We start from the raw sequence: 24,660 nt of genomic DNA on the forward strand, positions 1-24,660 counted from the left end.
CTATGAGTGAGACATATGTACAAGAAAATGGATTGACTTATCCGATACGCCCGTTGTTGCAGCAAAGGGAAAACTTCCCCATCACCTTCTTTAGAAGGTTGCTCAGAATTATTGATAAGATGCAGATTAATGGGATAAAAGTCATGCAAATGTATTTGATCATAATTTTATGTGACACAAGAGCCTTCAGAACAAAGATCCAAAAAGTCATGTGCCACAGAACCTAAAGAAGCTCCAAATGGACAGCAAGTAAAAAACACCAGTTTTCAGAAGTCTGTCATTATGTATTTACACAAATTACATAATCCTGTATGTATTTACAATTACAGATTATCAAGTAGATAACACACAAAGTTGTAGTGTTAATGAGACAAAATAGGATTAAAAACACCACAAGGAAGCCATTTGTTTATCTATCAAGCAGGACCTAGCAGGGCTGATCCTGGCACGTGAAACTGGAACTGCCATTCCACAATGGTTCAGGGTTGCCATCCAACAGGCTTTGGGCCTTTTACAACAAGAACCAGATGCAAACCCATAAGCTGGGATGACTCACTCCACTGCCCAACAGACAATGCCCAGGCCAAAACTCTGAGCCCCCTTAGGTTAGGTTAAACAAAGTATGGAGAGCCATGTAGAAATATGATTATACGAAAAAGGTAGGATCTAATGCTAATAGACTGAGCAGGGAAATCCAGCACAGCCTGTCTGTCTGGACTATTGTTGCCTCTCTGAGTATGCATTTCTTCCTTCTGGGTGTGGTGCCAGACCCTCTCTGGAATGAGGGTCTTATAACCTACAGTCAAACAAGGTAAGTCAGATAATTTCTTTATGGCCAGTTTTTACACAGAAAGGCTGGGGGGTGGAGTGGAGTTAGAGTACTATTTTTAGGTTTTATGGTTGGCTTTGGGGAAAAGGGTTTGGTTTCTATGGCCCACCTTGGGGAAGAAGGACCGTAATTTCTATGACTAGCCTCAGGGGAGAATGAAGGGCCAGAGACAGGAGAGCAGGAGCCCAACATTGCCCAGTTGAGAAATTGGGTTGGTAGATTATCTGTTTTCTTTTGTTTTACTTATTTATTTATTTATTTATTGTTCATTCATTTACTTATTTTTGAAATGTGGTCTCACTGGGTTGTCCAGGCTAGAGTGCAGTGTCATAATCTCAGCTCACTGCAATCTCTGCCTCCTAGGCTCAGGCGATCCTCCAGCATCCACCACCCGAGTAGCTGGGACCGCAGGCACATGCTACTATGCCCAGCTAATTTTTGGTAGAGACAGGATTTCACCATATATCTCTGACTGGTCTCGAACTCCTGAGCTCAAGCAATTTGCCCACCTCAGCCTCCCGAAGTGCTGAGATTGCAGGTGTGAGCTATTGTGCCTGGCAGGTGGATTATTTTATAAGCTATTGAACTAGTCTTGCAATCCTGAGACTAGGCCAGTCCAATTAAACAGTTAACAGTTGTATCACATTTCAGGCAGTGGTGTTGCAGATGGGCTTCCATCAAAGTCAGGCCTCTCTATGAATCAAGCAATCAGATATTTAATACAAGTCATTTCTATGAAAACAAAAGAAAAACAAAGATTAACATCTGGAGTTGTCTATAAACTAGTTTTCCCAGAGTCTCTGAAGTAGCTTCAGATTGCAGTGGCCATCTTACAGGTATTTCTGGATTGGAGTTTGAATCAGATGTTCAACTAAACTGTCTGAGTAATCCATACCTCAGCTGACATGAATGCTGCTCTTATTTATTAAGTTGCTGTCATTATTTCTTCCAAAATTTATATCAAGTTGTCTAGCTAAAGCTTGCAGGGCTTGGTGATTGCAAGTCAGAAAAATGGTAGAAAAATTGGGAAATCATTAGTTTGGAGACTTATATCCAGGAAGGAATTCAGGATTCAGTCCATATTATAGGCAAATAAAAACTCAAAATAAAACAAAAACAATAAAAACCAATGGTCAGGACAAGAATCTTATAACAGGCATGCTATAATTTTCTTCTGAAATATAATTTCCTCTTCTGCAGTCACCCAAATTTTTGCCACAAAGATAATAATAACAAGACTAATTTATTTGCAAAGTAAGTTTAGTATCTGGCATGATTATCTGCTAAAAGTGCAGTAAGAATGGTAATTTATTATAAAGGCTCTTTTTAAGTTGGCTTTGTTGGAACTTTTTCATAAGGAAGCTCAGATTAAGACTTTTAAAATCTCTCAATGGCCTGGCGCAGTGGCTCACATCTGAATCTCAGCACTTTGGAAGGCAAAGGCAGGCGGATCATGTGAGGTTAGGAGTTCAACACTAGCCTGGGCAACCTGGTGAAACCTTGTCTCTACCAAAAATATGAAAAATTAGCTGGGTGCGGCCGCACATGCCTGTAATCCCAGCTACTTGGGAGGCTGAAGTAGGAGAATCGCTCGACTCCAGGAGGCAGAGGATACAGTGAGCCAAGATCGTACCACCACAATCCAGCCTGGGTGTCAGAGCAAGATTCCATGTCAAAAAAACAAACTCTCAAGGCAATGAAGCCAAGCCAAGGATTCGCCATCAGACTGTGCCTGTGAAACCTGTATGAATTTGGTGAATTTATCTCTTTTCAAGGTCTCCAAAATATCTTGAGTTTCCTGGGCCTGTCAGAAAGTGACATTCTTTACTTATTGCAAAGTTAGAAACCCTATAAAGGAATTGTGTGGGCAAGGAATAAGGCCTGTCTTTTTCCAAGTCTATTGGCTCTATAAAGTCAACCTCAATCCCTCAAAGCAGTCTGGTTGCATTCAAAAATGACATTCTAGTCAAAGCCTTGGTAAAATAACCACTGTTTCCAGTGTGTCCAGCTACAAAAGAAAATCCTTTTTTTTGTTTGTTTGTTTGTTTGAGATGGAGTCTTACTCTGTTGCCCAGGCTGGAGTGCAGTGGCATGATCTTGGCTAACTGTAACCTCTGCCACCTAGGTTCAATTGATTCTCCTGCCTCAGCCTCCCGAGTAGTTGGGATTACAGGCACCTGCCACCGCACCTGGCTAATTTTTATAGTTTTGTAGAGACAAAGTTTCACCATCTTGGCCAGGCTGGTCTTGAACTGCTGACCTCATGATCCACCCTCCTTAGCCTCCCAAAGTGCTGGGATTACAGGTATGAGCCACTGCGCCTGGCCGAAAATAGGTTCTTATTGAACCTATGCAAATAACTATATTGCCAGAAAATAAGAACACTAATGAATAGTTTCCAAATTCTGAAGAATTCAGGTAGAAAGAAAGGTAAATGTTTTCATTTTGCTCACAGAAGTATACTTTACCTAAATGCTGTAAGCTATAAATAGCTAAAAAGAAAAAAAAAATTCCTCAAGTCTGGAAAACAAAACATAAAAAACATCAGTAATGTTTCAAACAAAAAGCCCTTTAAAAAAATACTTTCAGTTCTCTATCTACTTAGTTCCGTGGAATTAATTCTCATTCTCCTTAATGGGTTAGCAATCTTCATGAATGCATCAGTTTTTTATTAGAACTTTGGATGTTTTTACCTAGTCTAAAGGTATGATCTCCAAAGTTATCAGAATTAAGAATACTTGTCTTGCCTTGGGTCTCATCAGACAGTAAGAGACAAAAACATAAAAAAAAAAAGAGAGAATACTTGTCAAGGTTCTTTTCACGAATTTCCTTGAAGACACAGTGCTTTAGGATTTGCAGAAGGCTTTTAGGAAAAAAAAAAAAAACACATCAGAATAAAGCAATTTACTGCATATACCATGACATATCAGACTTTCATTTTTGGAGTACTGTGGAACTTTTTAATTTGGAAGGCAGAGATCAGATTAATAAATGTTCGTTACAAATTTGTTCTGACACGGGCAGTGGGAACTTCTCTGGACTCTCCACCTGCACGCCTAATCAGAGTTGGTAGTAAGTACATATCTGAAGAAAATCCATGTGTCAAACAAGCTGCCATCTCAAGAACTTTTATCCAGATAAATCAAAGTGAACATTGTTCCAGTCTCTTACTCTTCAATTAAGTAAATGGGAATGATTCAGCCAACAAAGTTCATGACGATAAGGTGCAAGAAAGTGCTAGCAAAGAGAAAGAAGCAAAGTCTCACTCCAAGGAGATGCCTTCAAAGTCCACTTTGTTCTCTGGGTTCACCTGTATTCTCAGGCAAACCGCTACCATGAAACTCCCCACACAAGATGTGAAACGCAAGAGGAAAGAGTTGAAGGGTAAGGTCCCCATGAGAAGACAGTAAGTGAACTACAGTGCCCTAGTCAACAGTATATACAGCAGGTACCGCCACCAACTTCAGACACTGCAGAGTAGAGCTCAAGTATTCTTCTAAGAACCATGAGGTGACTGACACTACCGCCACTGACATGAATGTATGCAAGGTACTCCAGCCAGCGCCCCTGAGGCTCGTAGAGGACCCAACAACCACACTGGATGTCCATATCAGATTTTTAGGAATCTTATACAATTTTGGAACATAAATTAATAACATATTCACACAAATATAACTCAAAGATAATATAACACCATTTCTTATTTAACAACGCTTCCTATATGATTTTAACATACCAGATAAGCCTGATGTCTCTCTTGGACTTCCAGCGGTCCTATTTATTATTAATAATATATGTTAATGTATTATAATATGTTTATGTTAGGGGCAAAAATACTTAACTTTGGAATTTGAACTTTGATTTTAGAAAGTATATCAAATATCAAAAGTTTAAAACCCTTGCTATCAAAATAAGAAAGATTTAAGACCTGTGTTCAAAACAGAATCACAAGTCACTGTGACCTGATCAAGGATCTGGGAATTGACTGGTTTCCTAACACCTTCCTGTCCTGTGTGCTGCTCAAAGTCTTCCTGTATCCCCAAGGGCACAAGTTCTGCATGATAGGGATGCTAGTTTAATATTACATGTAATAGACTAGTTATGACACTTGATTATTTCCCTGCTTGTTTATGTATCAGCCTCCACCTCTCTAGGCAGTGACTTCCTTCTCTTTGGGTTTCTAGTGCTTAGTACATAGTCACGTGAATATGTGAGCCTTGATAAATATCTACTCAATAAATCGATTGAATATGTTAATCTACCATATTTTTGCTTAAATTAAAAATCGATCGATAAGCTGATATATTTTATAACACATGGATACACACATATGGAGAGATACAGAGAGAGAGAGAGAAAGCAGAAAATAGATACCAGCATGAAGTCAATTGTGTTAGGCACAAAAGAACCAAAATAGATTTTAAATGTGGCCATTTATTCAGGCTGTGTGTCATAGGTCTATTGAAATTACTTACTGAACTCCCTTTATCTATTTACAAGATACTTTGCCTTTTTTCCTAAATTCCTCACATATCTGGACAGTGAAATGTCCCCTGGACTTTTCCCAAATCTTATTAAGCCATGAGTTCTGAGCTCATTAGAAGATTTTGTTTTAAGCTTTAGCTCCATTGTCCAGCTGGTTTTAGGTTCTAGCTTTATTATCTACTAGATTACTATCTAGTAGATAAACCTTGGATAAGTCACCTAATATCTCCAAACCCCACTTTAATGCCCCTGAACCTCAGCTTCCTCCCCTACAGAAGTCAAAAGGAAATGCAAACTACTGAACAGAATATGTCACAGTTATTTGTTCTAACATAAGGTTATCAAGCTTATAGGTGGACCCTATGACACACAGTAAATCACATGGACTCTAGAGTGACATTGGCAGATTCAGTTCCAGCAATACCACTTACTAGCTTTACAAGCTTTGTCTAATAACTTACTGATATGGGTTGGCTATGTGTCCACACAAATCTCATCTTGAATTGCAGCTCCCATAATTCCCACATGTTGTGAGAGGGACCTGGTGGGAGATAATTAAATCATGGGGCCAGTTTCCCCCATATTGTTTTTGTGGTAGTGAATAAGTCTCACAAGATCTGATGGTTTTATAAGGAGGAACCCCTTTGGCTTGGTTCTCATTTTCTGTCTTGCTGCCACCAGGTAAGAAGTGCCTTTTGCCTTCCACCATGATTATAAGGCCTTCCAGCCACATGGAACTGTGAGTCCATTAAATCTCTTTTTCTTTATAAATTACACAGTCTTGTGTATGTCTTTATTAGCAGTGTGAAAATGGACTAATACACTTACTGTGAAAATGGTGTGAAAACGGACTAATACACTCTCTGTCCCTCCGCTTCTCTATCTGTAAAATAATGTTAATAATACAGTTTTATGAGGACTAAATAAGATAAATCATGTAAAGCTTCTGTTAGGACCCAGGAAGATCTCAATCTATGCCAGCTATAATTGTAAAGTTGAAGATTCCTATTGAGTCTTTAGGCCTTTTGATATAATATGGCATCTTTGGAAGCTGAGTTATTTATAATTTTGGAGAGAAGAATGGATCCACAGGAACAATACCTCTCTATAAACCACTCTGTGGCATGGCTTCATTAGAGGCCTGCTGCAGGGCTGAGAAGCAATGCTTGACCTTAGATGCTCCATAAATCCTCTTGGCAAACTGACCACTCCAGACTTTTATTTTTATTTTCAGTTTTTATTTTTGAAGTGCTTCTACCACAATACTAAGAGGGGCTGTTTTTAGAAAAACTCTCAAACCATTTTTCCTCTGCTCTCACACAAAAACAATCAATACAGAAGACTTCTGGACCCCAAAATATATGGAGATTTCTCCCCACCAGGAAGCAGATAATCAGTTTTGCAGTGGACAGAAGCTAGGTGTCCTCCAATTCAGCTCCAACACGATCTACCCAGAGATAGCATCAGATCCCACAAGTTGAGGGCTCAGTCCCACAAGACCACCCCCTCCTTCTAACCAGTTTTAAGTCCAAGTCTTTGGACTGGTGACCAACAGGCTTCAAGTTCGGGGTGCCACCACCTCGTCTTCGGGTTCAATTAATTTGCTAGCATGGTTCACAGAACTGAGGAAGGCACTTAGGTTTACCAGTTTATCACTCAGGATATTTTTTAAAATACAAATAAAACGATGAAGAGATACAAGCTCAAAGTCTGGAAGGGTCCTGAGCACAGGAGCTTTTGTCCTTGTGGAGTTGGGATGTGCCATCCCCCCAGCATGTGAATGAGTTTTTGTTTACCTTCCCAAGAACCTCAGCACAGGAGGCTCATGGGAAGTAAAAAACACTTCCTGGAAGCTCCCCAGTCTATTCCTTTTGGATTTTTACGGAGGCTTCATTACATACATTTTCTTTAGGTTTCCAGTGCTTAGTGCACAGTCAGGTAAATATGTGAGCCTTGATAAATATCTACTCAAAAATTGATTGAATATGTTAATCTACCATGTTTTTGCTTAAATTAAAAATTGACCGATAGGCTGATATATTTTGTAACACGCACATACACCCATGACTGCTTAAACCACTGGCCATTGGTGATCAACTTGACCAGCCTCACCCTGAAGCTATCAGTCAACGCTAGCATACAAAAAGACAGCACTTTGGAAATTCCAAGGACTTCAGGAATTATATGCCAGGAAACAGGAAGGAAGACCAAATAGATATAATTTCACAATATTACAGGGCTACTGGGCATTTTTTAGGTCTTTCCTCAGATCACTAGAGTGGCATACAGGAAAACCAATTTTCCACTAGGGTTGCTTAGTTCTTCAGACTTGCTATGATCCTCTATTGAGTTAAAACATATCTCCTCCCAAAGTCTGATTTATTTATCTCTCTACTTAGAAAAAACTAGTATGGAAACTCTTTTTCACCAATGATGATGATGTACATTTTTCCCAATAATGTAAGCCCAATATATGACAGTTTCAATTTACAAGACAGATACATCATAGGATCTTTAATACCCATACCTAGACAGATGTTTAAATTACTTAATAAGACATTCAGGAATATTACCTCCACCCAGGGCTGACAAAGGACAACAGTTATAGAAAAATAGTGTTAGAGGAAGTGAAAATTTTAGATGGGTTGGTACCTTTTGTTTTAATAGCTTCCATTAGTCACAACTTGATAAACTGTAACATTCCTTTCTAATCTACTTCCTGCTCCTTCCTCACTTCTGCAATTTTCTGCAGTAGAATATTTAGTACATATTGGTTCTATAAATTGCCAGGTGCACATCAAAGAAAGGCATGAAAAAATAGTAAAGAAAAAAGTAAACCTCCAAAATGATTTCATTGTTAGATAAGAAAACTAGCAAATGTGTGCATGCATACACACATATACACACACACATACACACTTTGATGAAAGAACTAGGGGTCCTGATAAGCTGGCACATGAACCTGTTGTTCCCATCAAATGAATCATCAAAGATTTAAAAGTTAATTTGAGTGAATGTGTCAGTATTATTTCAACAAAGACATGAGCACACACACAAACACAAGATTTTTCTTTTTTTATAAGACAGCGTCTCATTATGTTGTCCAGGCTGGACTGCGGTGGCTATTGATAGACGTGATCATAGCACACTACAGCCTTGAATTCCGGGGCTCAAGCAATCCACCTGCCTGAGCCTCCCCCCACGAGCAGCTGGGACTACAGGCATGTGCCACCTTGCTCAGCTACAAGACGTTTTTTACCCGAAGAGTTAATATAATCCGTAATAATAACCACCCTCTGTAAGACTCATCCTACATCAGGCCCTTAGTTTCACACATATTTCACCACATTTTTCCTACTTGAAACAACACTATGCAGTAGATAACATTATTATTATAGCAGCCCATTTTGCAGATGAGAAAATTGGAAGCAGTTTGGTGATTCTCTAAGGTGACTTACAGGACTCAATACTTTCAACTATAATATATTACAGTACAGGATAAAAATTACAAAAGGCAAAATCAGCGAAAGGAAAAGGTGCATTAGACAAAGGAAACCAGACATGTGCTTCCCAGAGTCCTCTCCCAGTGGAGTCACACAGGATGCACTTAACTTCTCCAGCAACAACTTGTGATAATATGTGTCACATATTACTTACCAGGGAATCTTATTAGACACTCAATGCCCAAGGTTTTTATTTGGGGCTGTCATGTAGACACCCCTACCTAGCACATCCTAGAATTCCAGACTCCCAGAAGGAAGCAGATGTTCAGCAAAAACTACATTGTTTGTACAAATATTTTAGGCACCATAAGCCATTCTCTTCAGGGAATGGTGAGAACCCTCCAGAAATTCAAGTTCCCAGACACCAGACAAGGGCCAACCTTGCAAGCACTGCCCTTCTAAGACTAGCAGTCTCAAGCCTACTTTAATTATTTTCTGCACAGGAGAAAACTAAGAAGGCTTGGTCAACTGTGCAGAAGCAGAGGACAGGGCTGTCACTGAGCAAGGGACATGAAGCACTCAAGTGTACATATGTTTATAAAATATACACAAAATATATATATCTTAGACAGGGTCTCTCTGTGTCACCCAGTCTAGAGTGCAGTGGTACAATCTCAGCTCACTGCAACCTCCACTCCTGGGTTCAAGCGATTCTCCTGCCTCAGCCTCCTGAGTAGCTGGGACTACAGGCATGCACCACCAAGGCTGGCTAATTTTTTGTTTGTTTTTTTTAGAGATGGGGTTTTGCCACGTTGCCCAGGCTGGTCTCAAACTCCGGGGCCCGAGCGATCCTCCCACCTCTGCTTCCCAAAATGTTGGGATTATAAGCATAAGCCACCATGCCCAGTCTTCAAGTACACTTCTTATGTTCATGTCAGAGAGAACCAAACCGAGTATCAAGAAGATTGACTGCCTTGGCCAAAGTAACATACCTGCAGAGGGAGAGCTGGTACTAGAACCTAGGTCTTTAGACCACACAGGGCACTTAACGAATATCAGAGTAAAAAGTAGAATCTGCTCAGTCCATTCCCTTTTTTGCCATTAGTGAAGATACTGATCAACTAATTTAATTTTTATTCATACACTATGAGGATTTATTAAAGTCAAACAAAACAAAACAAATACAAGTTGATTGTTCACCGGTGGCTTTTAAATCTGCATGATGGCATAATTACAGCACTAGACATTTTCAATCGATTATGTCGATAACATACATTTTCATTTTCTCCCTTTTTTTTAGCTTTCTGATCTATTCTTCCTTTTCTAGAGTGAGAAGACCATAAATTACCAATAACTTATTGAAAAATACTGCCTTTGAGTCATTCTTAGTAACTTGTAAGAAAATAACAATAACAAATTACAATGAGAGGAGGGAGAGAAAGAGAACCCCTTCTTTACACAAGAATGCTACTCATTGCCAATAAAGAGATAATTATATCAGTAAATGCTAAAGTCATCAGAAGAAAAGTTGTCAGAGAATGGGATATTTACACATTATCAAAGTCTCATCCCACAAATTACATATTAATTTCAAAGGAGGAAATGTCCCTTTACAAGGGAGAGAAATGGTGGCCACCACCTTTACCAAGTGATCAAACTTAACATGACTAATGGAGGTACCAGTGCATATCATGTGTCTTCTGATGCAAGGCAATTAGGAGTACACAATCTCACTTCAGTGGTATTCTTGCCAACAGGCGTAGCCCAGATCTAATCATAAAGATAAAATTAGAGAAATTCAGGATGTGAAATATTCCGTGAGCCTGAATTATTCAAAACACACAATGTCATTAGAAAACAATAGCAGCAAAAACACACAGATATTGATCTATATTAAAAGGGGCATAACCATCAAGAGTACTATGTAATCAAAACAAACAGCTATAGAAGACAGAGGTTAACTAGGGAATAATTGTGTATGAACTAGTATATGACATGATCTCACTGAATTAATATTAATCTTCTTAGGTGTGCTATGTAGGAGAATGTCCTATATGAAGTATTTAGATAGGACATGTCACAACCATAATTTATTTTCATATGATTCAGCATGTGGGAGAAAGAGAAAGCGTATGAAAGGTTAGCCATTGGTGAATCTGTTGATAAATGACAGATTCAGAAACATTTGTTTTTTGAAACAGTTCTTTCATCTCTACAGTAAGTGTGATGGTTAATTTCATGTGTCAATTTGGCTAAGCTATGGCACCCAATTGTTTAGATAACACAAGTTCAAATGTTGCTGTGAAAGTATTTTTTAGATGTGATTACCATTTAAATCAGCAGCTTTGAGTAAAGCAGATTTCCCTCAGTGTGGGAAGGCCTCATCCAATTAGTTGAAGGTCTTAAGAGCAACAAAGACAAAGGTTTCCTGAAGAAGGAATTTGGCCTCAGGATTGCACTTGCAATAGATACTGTGCCTGGCCTGCCCTGCAAATTTCAGACTCAGGCCTGCAGCATCAACTCTTACTAGAATTTTCAGCTGACCAACTTGCCCTGTGGATTTCAGACTTGCCAGCTCCCACAATTACATAAACCAATTCCTTAAAATAAATCTCTCTCTCTAAATAGAGAGAGAGATAGATGATATAGATATATAGATATAGATATAGATATAGATATGCCCTATTGGTTCTGTTTCCATAGAGAACCCTGCCTAACACAATAGGTTTAGAAATTGCTAAATAAAAAGTTCCAGAGAAATTATTTAAAAATTCCTCACTTGTCTGTAAAATGTGGGGGAGAATTGTTTTTAAAAACGTATAATCTCCAAACCTCACTTCAACTGTAAGTTATCATCTTTCCTCCCTGATTAAGATTTGTATTGGAAACAATAGTCATTTGCTTTGAGTGAAATTCCATCTCTTGGATGATGATTAAATGAGTAAAAATCTAATTATAAGACTCCTGTAATCCTGTTTATTTGGGAAGCTGAGACAGGAGAATCACTTGAACCCAGGAGATGGAGGCTGGAGTGAGATTAGATTGTGCCACTGCACTCCACCCTGGGTTACAAAGTAAGACTCCGCCTCAAGAAAAACCTCAAGTTATAAGAGAAAGAAAAGAATTCAAGGTGATCTATATAGACAAGCTACATAGCAATACTGGAAAAACCGAGAATGTTATTTTTCCTTAAAAATCTATCAGTCACTCCAATTAAACATGGTAGACTGAACACATAAACCTTTCCATATCTTTTTAGATATTCACTTAAACAAATGACATTATCTCTTAAAGTTTAATCCATAAGGGAAAAAGAATGGGAAACAAGATAGTAACAATGAGTGACATTAACACATTTTGGAAGGTAGAAAGCTGGTAGTAGAGAAGGAAATACTCTGTAGATTAGAAAGAACTGAAACTATATTGCACAAAGAAGGAGATACTGATGAGAAGCCACCTTTCCCTCATCTCAGAAAGGCTCAGAATAGAGTATCCAGGTGCTTCCAAAGGTGAGGCTGAAAACAGGGACTTTTGATGCAAATCTATATACCATTCATTAAACGACATTGATTTAGGAGAGTACAACCTGGAATAGTTTTATTTTTCTCTCATTACTGCCCTTCACACCCACTTTCAAAAATCTACCATCCCCATCTGGAGATGATCACACTGATACTATTGTGTTTCCAGTCACTTTTAAGTATTAGGAAAATCTTGTTGCAAGTATTTAAAAGACCAGTATGATTTGAAATAAAACTTTGACCTCACACTGCATTCAGGGCTTTACTGAGAAGCTACCACCACCAACCCCCGACAAGTGCAGGTTGGTAACATCTGTAAAAGAAAACAAAACTTTGAAATCCTCTAAAATTATTTATTATGACAAGGGAGAAATTAAGTTCTGGCAACTGAGTCACGTAGGATGTTTGAAATTCTGCTTCTTGGGTTATAGTTTCACTCTCTTCTCATTGTTCTAGTTCTGTAAATGACTAGGAGAGACCAGAGACCAGACATTCCCCTTTCATTGATCTTTGTTATGGATTAATGGATTAACTGCTTCCTTTATTGTCCTGTACCTAACTCACACCAGATGGCACAAAAGACCCCATGGGATGAGTGCAGTAGCTCATGCCTGTAATCCCAGCACTTTGGGAGGCTGAGGCAGAGAATTGTTTTGAGTTCAGGAGTTTGAGACCAGCTTGGGCAGAAGGGAGATCCAGTCTCTATAAAAAATAAATAAATAAATTAGCCAGGCATGGTGGCACATGCCTGTGGTCCCAGCTAGGCGGGAGACTGAGGTGGTAGGATTGCTTGAGTCCACAAGATCGAAGCTGCAGTGAGCTGTGATTGTGCCATGCCAGCCTGCAATATAGAGCAAGACAGTCTCAAAAACAAAAAATAACAACAACAACAAAAAACTATCACTAGCACAGTTTCAGTGTGAAATGTTTTTTGTTTTGTTTTGTTTGTTTTTGAGATGGAGTTTTACTCTTGTTACCCAGGCTGGAGTGCAACGGTGCAGTCTTGGCTCACCACAACCTCCGCCTCCTAGGTTCAAGTTCTCCTGCTTTAGCCTCCTTAGTAGCTGGGACCACAGGCATGCGCCATCATGCCTGGCTATTTTGTGTGTGTGTGTGTGTGTGTGTGTGTGTGTGTGTGTGTGTGTGTGTGTATTCTTAGTAGAGACAGGGTTTCACCATATTGGCTAGGTTGGTCTCGAACTCCTGACCTCAGGTGATCCACCCACCTTGGCCTCCCAAAGTGCTGGGATTACAGGCATGAGCCACCACTCCCGGCCCGTGAAATGTTAAATATACCTTTCCCTAATGAAAAAGACCACCTTGACTAATCAGATCATTGTAACTATGCATTAAGCCTTACACAGAAAGATGTTGAAATTCTGTTAAGCTTCTCTAAACTTTCTCTATATAAACAATCCCAAACTTCTACAGTTCAGAACACTGACTTCCATTCTTTGGAATCCATGTTTCCTTAGCACCTGCCCTTATACTATGCACTGGAATAAACTATCTTTAAACTAGATTCTGATCAAGTTGACACATCCAACAGGAATCAGGTTCCTGTTTTTTCAGCACTGGAGCTCAGGATGCACCATCCCAAAATAAGACCAGAATATGCCACATCAGGATATACTTATTTGGCGTATTTCCACTTAGTTATTCTGAGACACTGTAGACACAGGAGTAGCTCTGAAAAGCTGTCCTTCTGTAAACAGAATTTACATCTAAAGAAAAAGAACTTGATAAGAAACTCATCAATCAGGGAAGATTTTATCACCAGGGAGAAGACTGGACACCTTGCTCAGGTAGACCTTGTCACAGGCTATTAACCTATTCTTCTGATGAGGCCTCTGAGACAACTTTTATCACCTGAGAAACGTTTCATATGCATAACAAGACAACCTTTGTTCACCATATGCTTCCTCTCCTCACCCTCCTACAGTCAGTCTAACTCAAGGATACTATATAAACTTCAATCATCTGGACTTTCTTCGACTCTCATATTTTATGGGACCCCCATGTGTATGTACAAAATAAATTTATGTCTTTTCTCCTATTCATCTTTCTACTGTCAGTTTACTTCATAAACTCAGTTATCAAAAGGGTAGAGAGAAAGTCTTCTCACTCCCACATCACTCTCCTCTCTACTCCCCAGTGCTGTTTCCAGGACCCCCAGGGTTCCGTGTGGACCATGAATTAGAGGAAATGGTAAAATCTTATTTGTCTGTGACCATTATAATCTGGCACTGGGGACCCTCTCCTATGGCAAATGCCCAAATTCTGGCTTTCTATTGCATCATGGTCACTTATGGATTCTTCACAATCTCCCCTCCCCCCATCCCCTCCTCTAATTGAGACTGCTGCCTTGCAGAGCCCCACTACGATGATGCACATTCTGTCTCATCTCTTAGGATTCTTCTTCAACCCCAGCTCTGGTATTATACACAGCCTCTGACCCCTGAGGTCTCCTCGCCCTAGCAAGTAGGATTCTTAGATAGTGTCCTTTTGAGGTGTTTCTGTGACACCTTTCTTCAGAGTTCACATAGTTCATGACATCTTTGCCCTACTAAACTCTGGACCGGCAAACTGCAGCCACCGAATAACCCTCTTTTGACTCTAACCCACAGGCAGCATGAGTCAGCCTTGGACTGTCCCAGGAGAGAGCTGACACCGTTATGTCCCATACACCAGTGGCACAAATCAAGTGTTCACAAGCTACAGATCCTCTAGGCAAAGCACTTCTCACTTAATTTTTAGTGAATGCTGTGTTGGGGGAATGGGAGAATCACTTTTTTACCTCCTCCAAGGTAAAAAGAAGTTTCCAGAAATGCCAGGCTCTCCTTGCTTGGCTGACAATTTTTTATTTCCAAATAATCTTATTTCCTTTCTATTCAATCTCCAGCCTTCTCTTAAATATAAATTGGAGATAAGTTATAGGCTAAAGCTTGCAGAATTAATTTAGTTATCCTTTAGAAAGTTGTTTAGATGTATCAAATATGTTTGGAATTTGGAGGTAGTATCCCTCTGTGCTCAGCACTGGAGCCTCAGTGGAACACAATGCTATTTTTTTTTTTTTGAGATGGAGTCTTGCTCTGTCAACCAGGCTGGTGTACAATGATGCAATCTCAGCTCACTACAACCTCTGCCTCCCAGGTTCTGGCAATTCTCCTGCCTCAGCCTCCCAAATAGCTGGGACTATAGGAGCCCGCACACCTGGCTAATTTTTTGTATTTTTAGTAGAGACGAGGTTTCCCCATGTTGGCCAGACTGGTCTTGAACTCCTGACCTCAGGTGATTCGCCCACCTTGGCCTCCCAAAGTGCCAGGATTACAGGCATGAGCTACTACACCCAACCCAAGATGCTATTTTTTAAAGGAGTAATCGGAAGAAATATGAAGAATAACGTTTTTAAATTCAAGGGAAAGGTTGGAAGATAACATTGGAGAAGTCTTTCTTCCACCTCTAAAATTGGACACTAGGAGAGAAAAATTTTTTTTAAATTAGAGGATCAATCAAGGAGGTCTAACATGAAACAAATAGAATTTTAAGCACGAGAAAAGAGATAAAGCAGAAGAGAAGAAATCATCAAAGATATAGGAAAAGAAAATTTTCTAGGAAGAATGACTAAGGACCCATGTTATGATAAAGTTCCCCAAATTAGCAATAAAAAGAGACCCTGAATACCTCAAGGAACAAAAAATAGGTTACATGTAAAAAGGACCTGAAATACAAATGCTTTTAGACTTCTCATCTGTAACACAGAAAACTAGAAAACACTAAAGCAATTTATTTAAAATTCTGATGAAAACTCATTTCTAGCCTAGGATGTTATTCAAAATCAAATGTTAACCTAGAGTGAAAGTAGAACAAAAAGTCAGGAATGCAAGGAATCAAAACATCTACCTCTCATACACTCTTTATCTAAAAACAACTGGAGCATATGTGTAACACAAATGAGGAAGTAAAGTAAAAAGGAGAATGCCACCAGATTCAGAAAACTGGGAACTTAACACAGAGAGACAGTAAAAGACACCAAAAGGAAGTCTTAGGCAGGCAGCTGTGCAGCTGGATCAGCGACAAACCAGCACAAATTAGAGCAAGAATGAGAATGGTAGCAGAAAGAGTAGAGAAGAAAAGAAAATGAACTGACAGTTATATTTAACCTAAGCAAAATTATATTAAGAAGCTATCAGGAAGTTGGGAATTGGAAAGAATTCATAATAAATATACAGCAAGGTAAGCAAATAAAAGGGAATAATGCAGTAATTAACTGCAGGAAAAGGAAAATAAGGTATAAGGGGAAAAAAAATGTAACCATAGTACACTACTTGACTCCACCAGTGACTTTTAAAAATGCAATTCCATCTGCTGCTCAAAACCTCTCAGGGGTATTTCTCTACACTTAGAATAAAATCCACACTCTTAACAGGACTATGGAACTTTAATGATGTGTGGTTCCACTCTTGACTTCCCCCATCTCGGACTATAGTCTGGAAAGTCTCATTTGCTGTTCCATAGGCATGGGACACTCTTACCTCCAGATCATGGTACTCAGGTGTCAAATGAAAATTCACCTTTTCTGTGAAGCTTTCTCTGACCAGTCAGTATAAATTAGTACCAGCTTTCTCTCAGCTCTGTCACTACTGCATTATTTAATTTTATTTTTTTCATATTGCATCACTGATTGAAAATGTTTGATATGTTACTATATGAGGATAAATTGTAATAATATTAGTTAATACTTACAGTACTTACATAGTACTTATTTCAGACCAGACTCTGTTATAAGTGCTTTATATTTGTTTTTGGTTATTTGTTTGAGACATAGTCTGGTTCTGTTGCACAGGCTGAAGTGCAGTGGCACAATCTCAGCTCACTGCAACCTCCACCTCCTGAGTTCAAGTGATTCTCATGCCTCAGCCTATTGAGTAGCTGGGATTACAGCGTGTGCCACCATGCCTGGTAAATTTTTTTTTTTTTTTTTTTTTGTATTTTTAGTAGAGATGGGTTTTCGCCATGTTGGCCGGGCTGGTCTCAACCTCCTGACCTCAAGTGATGCTCGGGCCTCAGCCTCCCAGCATGCTAGGATTACAGGTGTGAACCACCGTGCCCAGCAACATTTGTTATTTTATTTAATCCTCACATCATCCATGAGAGGTGTTTTCTACTATTACCACCGTTTCATAAATTTTAAAACTGAGGCACAATTTAATAACTTGCTGGGGGGATCATTCAGTAGCAAGGGCTGGGGCTCACATACCTGCAGTCCAGTCACAGTTTGTGCTCATAACCATGTGTTATATGGCCTTTCCCTGAAGGTGCAGGAGAGCAGCAACTTTACCTACTCTTCACCCTCTGATATGGTTTGGCTCTGTGTCCCTACCCAAACCTGATGTGGAATTTTAATCCCCTCATGTCAGGGGAGGAACTTGGTCAAAGGTGATTGAATCATGGGGATTAATAGTGAATGAGTTCTCACTGAAGTGGCTATGTTTTCTGGGGTGTATACCTGGGGTTCATCCTCTCGTGCCAGGAAAATTTAGGACACAGACACACACAAGGAGTGTAGGAGCACAGGTTTAATAGGCAGAAGAAAGAGAAAGGAAAACAGCTCTCTCTCTAGTGAGAGAAAGGGACTTCTGAGAGGAAAGACCCACTGGTGGCAGCCACACTGGATTTGTGACTTGGGCTTGAGGAGGTGGTGTCTGATTTACATAGGGCTCACAGACTGCCAGGTATGATGTTTACATAGCGCACTGGGAAGGCTAGTCACCTCACCCTCGTCTTACTATGCACATAAATTCTCCTCTTGGCCGGTACCATCTTGTCTGCTCCTTACTGTACCCTTGACTGGCAGAGAAGGGACGATGGGGCCACCATCTTGAACATATCTAGTTCCTAGTTCCTGCCGGCATTCACCCATGCAAGCTCCCAGCTTGCTTGTCTATGTCTGCAGCTTGACTTTACAGGCTGCTCTTTGTTAGAAAATCATTTGGGGCTGCTTTTCATTAAAAATAAAAGCCTTACCAAGGATTCCATACCCTCACCATCTACCTAAGTGATTTCTTCTTAACTCCTACATCATCTTAAGATCTGGTGGTTTAAAAGTGTGGCACTACCCCCTTCTCTGGCTCCTGCCACCATATAGGATGTGTCCTGCATCCCCTTCCCCTTCCACCATGATTGTAAGTTTCCTGAGGCATTTCCAGCCATGTTGAACTGTGATTCAATTAAACCTCTTTTCTTATAAATCACCCAGTCTCGGGTAGTTCTTTTTAGCAGTGTGAATATGGACTACTACACCCTCATAGCCTCAAGACCTTGAGAAGTGTCTGAGGCTTCCATAATGGATACTCTTCAAAAGTTTATTCAATAAATGTATTACAAGAATCTCAGTTATCCTGAGGCAAGAGGAAAGAAGGGGTACAAGTTTTTTCTTGTTTTTTGTTTTTTTGAGACAGAGTTTCACTCTTTTTGCCCAGGCTGGAGTGCAGTGGCATGATCTGTTGGCGCACTGCAACCTCTGCCTCCTGGGTTCAAGCGATTCTCCTGCCTCAGCCTCCTGAGTAGCTGGGATTACAGGCATACACTACCATGCCCAGCTAATTTTTGTATTTTTAGTAGAGATGGGGTTTCATCATGTTGGCCAAGCTAGTCTCAAACTCCTGACCTCAGGTGATCCACCGACCTTGGCCTCCCAAAATTTTGGGATTACAGGGGGGTAAAAATTTTTCCTCATGGGCTATCAGTTGCACCACTTGCCACATCTCAGGTTTTTCTACCTTTTGACACCAGCTGCTCTGGTTTTTCCAGTTTTAGGATCTCTTGATCAAGATATTTTGGTTTCCTCTATAGTCATCAGGCTTCATAACATTCTCCTCTCTCTCTTTCTCTCTCTCTCTCTCTCTCTCTCTCTAATTAAGCTATGACTGTATTAGCACTTGTATGCTACCCAGTGACTGCAGGACATGACTGACCCACCCTCTGGTCTGTGTTCAAGGTGAAATGGATGTGGTAGTGATTCTTCCATGGACCAAGTGGATCCATGGAAGTGAATCTTATGGTTCTGGAAGTGAGTTGCCTATGGGACATCCAGAAGACTCACTGATGGAGTGTTGTGGGAAACAGCAGAAAGCTAGAAACCACACCTCATTGGCTCTTTAGTCCATAGATAAATCCAGCAGGCAAAAATGCAGAAAAAGATGATTTGTCCTCAAGTGGACATGAAGGCAGGGCATTCTGGAGAGTCAGGGAGATGGTCAGAGCTTAGGTGGCTGGGAAAGAGACCTCTACATGTGTTTCCACTCATGGAATCAAGGAACCCAATAGAAAGTCCCAACAGAATCACTTCATTCCTCTATATTTTCCCATAACCCCCTAGGCGCCTAGTCCAAGTCACCATCTTCTCTTCCCTAAATCCCTGCCACAGCCCCTAACCCACGCCACAAGGAACTCAACCTTGGCTTCCTCTCCAGAGCACACTTTCCTGACAGTGACTCTTCTAATTTTCTCCTTGTTTATAAACTGAGTAGCCTGAGAATTTCCCAAGTCATGATGTCTTTGTTTCTTTTTCTCAGCAGTTCTTACCTCATTTATCCCTTTTTCTTTGGCATTTTACTATAAAACAGCAAGAGGAAACCTTGCTACACCTCCAATAGTTTACTTGGAAAGCTCAGACAAATATCCAAGTTCAAACAAATACTGCTTTCCATATAACTGTAAGACACAATGCCACAGTTTTATTCCACTGTATAACAAGGATCCTTTTTCCTCTAGTTTCCCTAAACATGTTCCTCATTTCTTTCTCAGCCCTCACCAACAGCATATTATGAAAACTTATACTTCTACCAAGCTTCTACAATGACTTTGATATTCTCTAAAATGAAACACATTTTCTCTACCACACTCCTCACTTCCAAATCCTCACCAGCAGCACCTTTAACATCCCTATTTCTACTAACAGTCTTTCTAAGGTAAGATAGGCTTTCCCTATCATGCTTATCAAAATTCTTCCATACACTGCCCAATACCCAATTCCAAAGCCACTTCCACATTGCTTAGGTATGTTACAGCAGCACATCATTTCCAGGTACCAAAATCTGTATTCGTTTCCTACTGCTATTGTAACACATGACTGTAGACTCTGTGGCCTGAAACTACACATAATTATTATTATTATTATTATTATTATTATTTGAGACAAAGTCTCGCTCTGTTGCCCAGGCTGGAATGCAGTGGCACAATCTTAGCTCACTGCAGTCTCCCCCTTCCAGGTTCAAGTGATTTTCCTGCCTCAGCCTCCCAAGTATCTGGGGCTACAGGCATGCACCACAACACCTGGCTAATTTTTGTATATTTAGTACAAACAGGGTTTCACCATGTTGGCCAGGATAGTCTCAAACTCCTGACCTCAAGTGATCCTCCCACCTCAGCCTACCAAAGTGCTGGGATTACAGACATGAGCCACCAGGCCCAGTCTTAAAACTACACAAAATTTTTATGGTTCTGGAAGTTCTAAATCAAGGTGTCAGCAGAGCTGCATTCCTTCTGGAGGCTATAGAGTGAGAATCTGTTTTCTTGGCTTTTCCAGCTTCTACAAACCACCTGCATTTTTTGGCTCATCCTCATCCTCAGAGCAAGTAGTGGAGCTCTTTAAATCTCAATCTCTCTCTCTCTCTCTCTCTCTCTCTCTCTCTCACACACACACACACACACACACACACACACACACACACACCCCTTTGCTTCCACTGTGGCATCTCCTTCTCTGATTGACCCTCTGCTTCCCTCTTATAAAGACTCTACTAATTATACTGGACCCATTTAGATAATCAAGGATAATCTCTCCATCTCAAGATCCATAACTTAATCACAATCTGCAAAATCCCTTTTACCATGAAGGCTTCTGGGGATTAGGCTATGGGCATTCTTGGGGGCTGTGATTCAGCCTACCACACTCACCAACCCCCTATTGTGGGTCAAGCAATGGACGACATATGTTTGCAGAGTGATAAAAAACTTCATATGCTGTCTGCTCTCCAGAAATGTATGGTCTAGTGGAAGAGTCAGATATCAACCCAAAAATCACATAGATAATCAGCCCAATACAGTCATTGTAAGTTGAGATGAAGGCACTGAAGGCTTGGGAAACAGAGGAGACCCAAGGGTCTCTCTGAGGAAGCAGCATTCAATCTGAGGCTGGCAGGGTGATAAGGCATAGCTGGTTGGGGAATCGGAAGAAGACCTTCCAGGCAGAGGCATCAGCAAGTGCAAAGGCTCTGAAGAAAAAGAGTTTGGAGGATGAGGGAGGTGGAAACAGCAACAAGATGAGGCTGTAAAGATGAGAAGGACCAGATCCCTTGGGAACTTCTGGAGCATGGTGAGGACTTTAGGTTTTATTCAAAACATGACAGGAAAAGGTTGAAGAGTTGTTTTGCTTGTAATTTTTTTTTTTTTTGACAGGGTCTCATTCTGTAGCCCAGGCTGGAGTGCGGTGACATGATCACAGATCACTGCAGCTCCTCCTGGGCTCAAGAGATCCTCCCACCTCAGCCTCCCAAAGTGCTGGGATTACAGTGCTGGGGCTGAGTCACCATGCACCACTGGGTTGAGGAATTTTTAAAGCAGGTGAGTGATGTGATGATCACTCTGCTATGGAGAACAAGTTGGGTCTGAGAGACAAATGGGGATGAGAAGAAATAAAAACACACATATTCAGTGAGGAGAAGACAGTGGCCTAAACTGGGCATGTGGTAGTTAAAATAGATAGGACTGCATAGATGTAAGATAAGTCTTGGACCAAAAATAACTCATAGGACTTGATGGGATTTGGTGTGTGAGCCAAAGGTCTGGGATATGACTATAGGTGTAGCTGGCATATGAGGAAGGTTGCAAATTAATGGAAATGAGACATTGAAGGGACTGAGATGCCAGGAAAAGGAATGGGACATCCACATGCACCTTAAAATAATATAGGAAAACACCACATGGGAGGAAGAGAGGAGGCAGATGCTAAAATCGACAGTGGATCATGGGGCCAGAGGGTCTGGGATGTCTTCCAATGATGGTTAGGGGAAGAGACAGCACAGACTGCTGGTCAGAGTAGCAGAGAGCAGATGCTATGCAAGGAGTCTCACATGAAAACAGTAATGGGCAGGGTGAAAGGCATCAGCTTCCCTCCAGACCTGGATGAGGGCAGAGAAAATGAGCAGCCTCCACTTTAAAGGTTGGCAAAGAAATGACCTTACCTAAGACAAGGAGAAGCAGGAAACATTTGGGGAAGATAAAGTGGAGTGTACTAATATTGGCTGCAAAGGGTATTATGGGCAGATTTTAGTGGGAGGGTCTATTGTGGGTTGAGTTAAGAGAGAAAATGCAGAGCATCGAGAGAGTGAAGGTGATGGGGACAATGTGGAAACAGTGACATGGGGAATTTAACTGGGTGCTGGGTTGCCAATGCTTTAAGTACCAATAGTGCGTTCCCTGGGGGGTGCTGGGTGCTTAGGCCTCTCTATATTTACCAGTGGGCTGGAAGGGAAGCCCAGCATGCTTTTCCTCAAGGTCTTCTATGACAAGAGAATAAGCAAGTGAGTCTGGGTCCAGGAGTATGGGGTTGTGTAAATGTGCTGTTACCTTCTTGTTCATCTGGTCTTCTTTCGTGGTTCTGCTTAAATGTCACCTCCCAATAAAGTCTTTCCTAATCTCTCTGACTCGTCTTTTCCACATACACAGAACCTTGTGCAGACTTCTATTGTAGCACCTACTATATGCACTTTATTGTCTTTGCCTTTGTATTTATTTATTTTTTTTTTACTTTTTTTAGATAGTCTTGCTCTGTCACCCAGGCTGGAGTGCAGAGGTGTGATCTCAGCTCACTACAGCCTCCGCCTCCCAGATTCAAGTAATTCTCTGCCTCAGCCTCCCAATTAGCTGGGATTGCCGGTGCATGCCACCATACCCGGCTAGTTTTTTGTATTTTTAGTAGAGACAGAGTTTCGCCATGTTGGCCAGGCTATTCTCGAGCTCCTGGTCTCAAGTGATCCACCCTCTGGCCTTCCAAAGTGCTGGGATTACAGGTATGAGTCATCGCACCTGGCCACCTTTGCTTTTTATATATCTCTCCCTGAATAGAATTTTTTCTCAGGAGTGAGAATAATGCTTGGATTATTTCTATTTTCCTATAACTGGGTACAAAGTCTGGTAGCCTTAGTAGGAGCTACGTAATGCTTAATTAAGTAAAACTTAGCCATTGTTTGCTGGTCATTATTGTTCTATATAAATTGTAGATTTGAAGAAAAGTTTAGATATCCTTAATATAATTACTACTGTGAATCATTACAATGTGTATGCTGTGAAGTATACACATTACATTTAACTTGTTTTCTTAATAGATAATTTTCAGTTAATTAAATTAAATAAATCACTTTGGAAATATTATCAAGAAAGATGTTGCTGATCTTAACTAAAATTTGCTTAGATGGCCGGGTGCAGTGGCTCATGCCTGTAATCCCAGTACTCTGGGAGGCTGAGGCAGGTGAACCACCTGAGGCCAGGAGTTCAAGATCAGCCTGGCCAACATGGCAAAACCCCATCACTACTAAAAATACAAAAATTAGCCAGGCGTGGTGGCAGACACCTGTAATCCCAGCTACTCAGGAGGCTGAGGGAAGAGAATCAGCTGAACCTGGGAGGCTGGAGATTGCACTGAGCCAATATTACGCCACAGAACTCCAACCTGGTCAACAGAGTGAGACTCCATCTCAAAAAAACAATAAAAATAAAAGTAATCAAATAAAATTTGCTTAGGTACCAGTATTTCAGATTTTCTTGGTAATGGCTCAGTGTCAAGCTAATTTTATTATAAGGCTTCAATTTTTTAAATTAAATTTTGTTATAATAAACTCACATGTGTCAAAAATCAAATATATAAATGTATGCAGTAAAAAGTCTCATGGTGATTTTCCTTCTATACCTGAGAGCTTACTGCTTCTTTCCTCAATTGTTTTCTTTTAATTTCATTATCTTTTACACCTAATGACTATGCAAATGACTTCTGATCATTGTAATCACAAACAATGCTGCAACAAATAATCTTGTTCATAAGTCATTTCACATGTGTGCAAGTCAATATAAGGCACTTTTAATTAAATATTAACAATGATGTTGAATCATCAAAGTTATTGCAAACTATGCAGTTATGTTAATATGGTTAAAACAATTCCTCATGTCAAGCTTCGAAGTGTTGTCCTTGAATATCAAGTGCTAGACTGATGTACTACTGTACATAATGTTCTAAGAACATTGATCAAGGGGAGGGAAGTTGCCAGTAAACCAGCAAATACAGCATTAATACACTCAGTTATTAAGGGGCATAAACTTTATT

The 24,660-nt window shown here is 40.3% G+C and overlaps 1 protein-coding gene and 1 pseudogene across 1 annotated transcript in view; both read right to left on the minus strand.

Moving 5' to 3' along the window:
- BCAT1 (branched chain amino acid transaminase 1) overlaps positions 1–24,660 on the minus strand; it is a 111,228-nt gene that overhangs the window by 77,938 nt on the left and 8,630 nt on the right. The gene's annotated exons all lie outside the window — the stretch shown is intronic.
- Positions 3,129–5,878, minus strand: LOC108300269 (annotated as a pseudogene).

Source organism: Cebus imitator, unplaced genomic scaffold (genome assembly GCF_001604975.1).
Source record: "Cebus imitator isolate Cc_AM_T3 unplaced genomic scaffold, Cebus_imitator-1.0 Scaffold25, whole genome shotgun sequence".
Taxonomy (NCBI): domain Eukaryota; kingdom Metazoa; phylum Chordata; class Mammalia; order Primates; family Cebidae; genus Cebus; species Cebus imitator.